Genomic DNA, 7,117 nt, shown 5'->3' on the forward strand with positions numbered 1-7,117 from the left:
AAACACATACTATTACAGCTTCTATAAAGAAGGCTCTTTGAGGAAAAAGGTCTGGCTGGCTTGTTTGGATATTAGAATTTCACAGTAATGTGGGGTAAAAAGTTATTTGGAGGAATTCGAGCACCAACAGAAGGGCACAAGAAGGGAAAAGAAGGTATTTCAAACATGATGATGGAAATATTCATTTCTGGAGACGGTTTGCCTGGTTTCGCAATGAGAAGTAACAGATCCTTCAGAGACATGGCTACACTCTGGGGTATGAATCTGTGCGGAGTAGGATTCACACTGCAGCTGGATAATGATCCCAAACAAACTTAAAATTCTGAAGAAGCATTTAAGAAGGCCAAAGAAGACCAAGACAGCTGTTTTCCAGAGATTTCCCCCACTCATTCCACAGAGATTTTATGGTGCCCACTTGAAGATCCTTTCAGTTGCAACAAAATTGTAAGCACAATTTTTAAAACAAGGGGGGGCTGCATGGAAGAAGACTTTTCAGTGCCTCTTTCTCTAAATGCATTGTTCTTGTGTTTCCTGCCATTCTGTTCATTCAGCCCATTTGTAGCACGCTTCTGCCTTCTACTCCTACTGTGCTTTGTCCTTATGTGCTGCTGCACACAACAGAGGGCAAAACCTACTGTTCACACCATATCTGGTGGAGGGGGCAAATGTCTTGCACCTGGTCCTTTTTGGTCTTATAATATTTACTTGTGACACAGGTATCACATCCAACCAGATGCTCCCACTGAACCTAAATGAGGTCTATCTAGCTCACCTTGTGTTACCATCAAGAAGGCCTCTATTTGTCTGACAGAAGCAAATGATTGTTCCAAGATAAAAATAAATAGCCTTGTTTGTCTTTCTAAACCCCTTGCTTGATAATTGCAACAAGGTCAGGAGGGTTACAACGCAAAAGACAATAGCCATGCACATAGGAGTGGAATCTTTAAAATAAGTTACAAAAGGATTCCAGGTCTGGAAGATGAATTAGCAGATTATCTGCACCTCAGTGGAATTAGGGGAAAATGGCTCGTTTCACAAGTCCGTGACATACAGGGCCATACGGAACTAGAAAGGTCAATAGTATGTTTACATGGAAGCTGAAGGAAATGGCTCCTATGTATCTACATCAGTTATTAGCCTAGCTGCCCACCTAATTAGGTGGTGAGCACCATAATCAATCACAGGCCAAATTGGATTTGGATTGGATTTCTGTGGTCTTTGCAGTGAGCAGGGGATTGTCCAAACCTGAAGGCTTGACTTTGACTATGACATTCCAAGTCAGCTCAAGCAGAAATGAGTCGATTGCTGTGGAAAAATGGTGACATAAGTAGCAGTGGTGTAATGAAACAGTGTGGAAGGCTTTTCAGCTGAGGTAAATCGAAGTGTCTGTTAAAAATTTATTGGAAAAAGAAAAACTGCATATTTTGCCAGCTGAAATAACTTTCACTTGATCAGATTTCTGTGATTTTTCAACCATACACATACCAAGCCGAGACAAACAGCAGTACGGCTCCAAAGCTTTTTACAGTTCTATAACTTCAGGCTACATTGATTTGAACTCTCTTTTCTAATGAGAGTTGAAAACATTTTAACGATGAGAAAAGCATTATGCTTTATGGAATAAAGGGCTAAATTAAATGGATGGGACAACTGGTGCAGTGACAAAAACGGCACCAGTTGCAGTTAACTGCAATTAGCCATGTTTCTTTAACAAATGATGCACAAGCCAGTGCACAGTGAAAACAAGGCATAAGCTTCACCTTTCGTTACAGCTGCCAGACTCAGACTAATCTGTAAAATATGCTGTTAATTTGCTAAAAATATACAAATTCATGCACTAGAACTACATGATATTTTTATTCTTAGCATTATTTTTTTCACTGTTGTGAAAATCAGACACCTACATATCCACTATGCCACTTGAAAACTAGTTTTCTAGGTTATGGATTCAAGTGTGTCTAGCTAATTGCAGTTAAAGCCTTGAGTTGTGATATCAAGCCATGATAAAGAGCTTACGGTGGATGTCAGTTCTTTCTAACTCCAAACCCCCAGAAACTCAAAACTCTTTGCTGTCTAAAATGACTTTATATTCAAGGTTAGAGAGCCTATCATAGTCACTGAACAAGAGCCTGATGCTACTGGGGTGCCTTTTTCTCTTGCTGGGGCAATCTCTCTGTGTACCACTTACTTTAACTTACATTTGCTTTGTTAGAAAACCTTTTGTAAAGGTCTAATGAGCCAGTCACATGGCAGCAAGTCAGGTATGTACTTAGTGTGACCCGTGGTAGGTACCTATTTAAAATAGGACAGAGCCGTAGGCGCACAGTCAGTTAAAAAGGGTTTAATTTTTAATACAAAATAAAAGTAACAGTGTAACAGCGGCACTTAAAAACAATTAAAAACTTTACTTTATTAAAAACGATAAAACTGTATGATTGCCCGTGAGACAGGACAAGCACTGCGTGGAACCGTTTAAAAACAAATCGACATATCACACACGTTAAAAAGGGACGGCAACTCACACATAACCCCAAATGGGCAAAACACTATAGAAAAAGAACCTTCAGTGCTGTCTTCACTTGGGCCCACCGCGGTGCATGCAAGATGTGGCAAGACAAAAAAAGGATTTGTTTTCCACGCAGCGCATTCATCGTCTGCAGCGAAAACACTGAAAACCATCAATGTCTGCGGTGCCTACTGATACAGAAAAATAAAACAAGAAAAACAAAATCAACAGTTGCAGCAGTCACAGTCTGTCGAATTACACCAGTTTAAAACAAATTAAAACACACTGATGTGTCGGGTCCTTTGCCCGCAGCCAGAAATCAACTTGGCAAAGCAGCAGCTCGGTACTCTGTAAATAAAAGGCAGGAGATGACTTAGGCTGGACAGTAAAACACAGCAGGAGTATGCCTCAACTGTATTGGTTTTGTTACCTGTCCACAAGTTTGCGTCACACCCTAATAAATGTGGGTCAGTGGCGGTGAAGTCCACTACTCTCACAGGAACGCAATGTTTCCCACCTACAAGGGTGCAAATAACTGTAAATCTCTAAGTGTTACATTTTTGTATATCCTACCATTCTAACATAAGTTTAGTGGGACCCGCATCAAGCTTTCATAGAAAGGAATTAAAAATACCAACTTGCCCAGCTTGGACCAAGCACTCACAGCTTCAGGTTTGTTAGAGAATAGCTAATTGCCCACACCTGAGCTTATGAAAGGGGCAAAGACCAGCTCCGCCCACCAGGGGCGGTTCCCAGACTCAGGTCTTACCTGTCACATTCTCCCCCCTAGTTTTTGCATGGGCGACCCGACAATGAAACTTCAAAGCCAAGGTCTGTAAAAAGTTGTAACTGAATCTACACTAGGTGGCCTGGTTTCAGCTGATTGGGGCAGATGGTGTGGATTAGAATGGTGGCCAGCGTGTCGTTCTTCTAACCGTACCACTTTCAGCTAGTGGAGTAGGGACACCACACTGTTGTGCTGGGTTACCAGGCTCAGTCCCTCATTACTGTAACCAGGTCCTCCAGGGGTTGTTGGAGGCAAGGTTCAGAAGCCGTTCGTGAACATTCAGAGTTACCTCTCGGCGACTCCCTTCGTTGCCACACATAAAAGTCTCCAGCATCCTCAGACAGGGATAACCGCTCAGGTGAACTTCTAGGGTTAGAAGTTTGCTGGAGCTCTGCCCTTATTTTCTCACAGATATCAGCAGGGATCGGCTTAATCAATTGTCTATTAACCTGCCTTTTCTATTCTGGATCATGGAGTGGGGCCACTGTATACACAGGACCAGCGTCAGCAGGGGCACGGACAATACAATACGGTGTAACGCCCCAAAAATCTTGGATTTTATTCCGGCCCCGAATGCTATGATCTCTCAAATACACTAACTGATGCAATGGCAAGGGGTCAGAAGCTGGGGCAGGTTGATGATCTGCACACAGCATCGGTAACCCTAACCTTGTGTGGGTTCCTCCACTCTGCCTAAAAGGAAGTCAATTGGGAGCTGGGGTTCTTGGCCAAACATAAGAAAATAGGGTGACTCACCCGTAGTTTGATGGATTGTGGTGTTATAGGCAAAGGTAAGCTGCTGTAAATACATGGGCCAATGACGCTTTTGCTCAGGGGGCAGGGTTCTCAACAGATCATGCAGAGTCCGATAAAAACGCTCACACTGGCCCTTACCTTGTGGGTGGTAAGGAGTGGTGTGAGTCTTTTCCACACCATATAACTGGCACAGCTGCAGAACTACTGCTCCTTCAAAACTCCTCCCCTGATCAGAGTGGATCCTAGAGGGGACACCAAATCGATAAAACCACTCATAAACCAAAACACTGGCCACAGTAGTTGCCTTTTGATCCTTAGTAGAAATGGCCTGAGTGAACTTCGAAAACACATCAGTAAGAATCAATACATTTTCACGGCCATCAGAGGGTTCAAGGCATGAGAAATCAATTGCCAGAATCTGATTGGGCCTTGCAGCCATGAGGTGACCCATGGTTGTTTTAGGTTTGGGGTAAACTGCTTTAGCCTGCGCACAATGTTCACATTGCTGACAGTAATCCTTAACCTCTTTGAACATACCTGGCCAATAACACCTCTTGCGTATCAAGTCTGCAGTCCTGTCAGTTCCCTGGCGACGATGGTCATTATGCAAGCCATGTAAAATCTCATTCTTGAGACTCTGAGGGACCACTAATTGGCACACGGGTCCCCCCCATCTGGCTGAAAATCTGCCGATAAAGGACGCCCTCCTTCTCTACCAGTTTCCTCCACTGGCGCAACATTTCTAGCACTGCTGCTGGCAAATCTCTCCTCTCCTGGCGAGTAGGGCCAGTTCCTCTGCACCAAAACTTCAAAAAGCCACTAATTGTGGGGTCTTCCCTCTGCAAAGTAGGAAGGTCTGCAAGTGAATGAGAGGGTAAAACCGAAATCTTAGATTGGATTACTTGCTGGGGTGGTAAAACTGTTTGGACTAAAGAGTCTGTAAGGGAAGTACCAGGAAGCAGTGTTTCTAAAGACACAGTTTGCTCTGATGGCTGACACTGTCGGGACAAAGCATCTGCATTGCCAGTTGTACGACCTGGACGATACTTAATTGAAAAATCAAAAGAAGAGAGCTGAGCAGCCCAGCGCTGTTCCAAAGTTCCGAGCTTTGCTGTAGTCAGATGGCTCAAGGGGTTGTTGTCTGTATAGAAGACACACTTGTTACCCAGCAGATATTCTCTACATTTTTCAGTCATAGCCCATTTCAAGGCTAGGAATTCAAGTTTCATGGAGCTGTAGTTGGACATGTTACGCTCTGTGGGCTTTAGTCTTCGACTAGCATAGGCTATAGAACGCACCTTGCCATCTGCTTGCTGTTGTGAAAGCACTGCCCCCAGACCCCAGTGACTGGCATCAACCTCCAAGATAAAAGGTTGTGAAAAATTAGCATAAGCCAACACGGGGGAATTCACCAACCGAGCCTTCAACTCTTGGAAGCTGTTTTCACACTGCTCGGTCCAAACTTGCTGCAATGCACACTTGGAGGGGCGTTTGTGCTTAGTCCCAGCCAGTTCAGCCACCAGCTGGTGAAGTGGAGCAGCTAGGGATGCAAAACCTGGAACACAGCAGCGATAGTAACTAGCAAACCCTAAGAATGACCTCAATTCAGCAACAGAGCTAGGAGTTTGCCAATTAGACACAGCAGATATTTTGTCTGGGTCCGTGGCTACCTCGTCCTTGGAGATCACATGCCCAAGGTACTTTACCTCTGTCTGCAAAAAACAACATTTTTCCAGCTTGGCCTTCAAATGTTGTACCCGCAAGGTCTCCAGTACTGCTCCTAGGTGCTGAATATGCTCATCTACTATGGTGGAGAAGACAATCACATCATCCAGATACAACAACAAGGATTGATGGAGCGAATGTTTGGTTCCCAGAATCACCAATCTCTGAAAGGTGCTTGATGCATTACAGAGGCCAAACGGCATGCGGTTGAACTCAAATAACCCGGAAGGAGTGCAGAAAGCAGTTTTCTTCTTGTCTGGCTCAGCAACAGGGACTTTATTGTAGCCACTAGCCAAGTCCAAGGTGGAGGACCAACGTGCACCTGATATAATGTCCAAGGACCCTTCAATTCGGGGCAAGGGAAAAGCATCCTTCCTAGTCTTTGAGTTCAAAAGACGGCAATCCACACAAAGCCTGATACTGGAGTCCTTCTTTCTTACTACCACAATTGGAGAGGCAAAAGGGCTACAACTTTCTCTGATCACCTGACAGGGAGGGCGGATGCACCTGCAAGGCATTCTTAATCACGCCCGCCTAGTTAAAAACACGGGGACTCAGGGGTTTGGGGGTGTTGTGGTGAGAGGTGATGTAAATAAAGATGGCTCTGAATGATACTCCGTGGTCCCGCCGTGCCTTATTCTCGCCACATCCACATATTTCTGAGCTGGGGCTGGGCTCCAAAGGATCTCTAACAACTAACACACCACGCTTCGGTATTTGCCTCCCTAACACCTGGCAATCAAGCTCCAGGTAGCCAACATAGGGAATATCTAGCCCATTAGCTGCCCGTAACCGCAGCCAATGGCATGCTTTCAGTTTCTCTCAGTTCTTAAAATGTTTGGCAAAAAAAAACTCTGTGATGGTAGTGACCATGGACCCAGTGTCTAATAAACAGGAGACGTCTACCCCTCCCATATTAATAGGAACCTTTGGACAGGAGCCTACCAACTTGGGTGGGGGACCAGACTTTTGAGCATTACAAGTGTTGGAGCCAGTTATGCCCTCATCTGATATGTGGCTCAGCATAACAGAGGGTGCTAGTTTTCCGTCTGCATGGAAGATGTACCCTGACCAGATGAGCTCCTGCTAGGGACTGTAGACTCAAAGGCTACTACCCTCTCATTATTATTGCCCGTGAGACAGGACAAGCACTGCGGGGAACCGTTTAAGAACAAATCGACATATCACACACGTTAAAAAGGGATGGCAACTCACTCATAACCCCAAATGGGCAAGACACTATAGAAAAAGAGAGCAAACCTTCAGTGCCGTCTTGACTTTGGCCCACCGCGGTGCATGCAAAATGCGGCAAGACAACAGAAGGATTTGTTTTCCACGCAGCG

Source organism: Aulonocara sp. 'chitande type north' Nkhata Bay, linkage group LG20 (genome assembly GCF_057382095.1).
Source record: "Aulonocara sp. 'chitande type north' Nkhata Bay isolate Kocher_YH1m ecotype deep benthic linkage group LG20, A_spYH_male_GT1.1, whole genome shotgun sequence".
NCBI classification, from domain to species: Eukaryota; Metazoa; Chordata; class Actinopteri; order Cichliformes; family Cichlidae; genus Aulonocara; species Aulonocara sp. 'chitande type north' Nkhata Bay.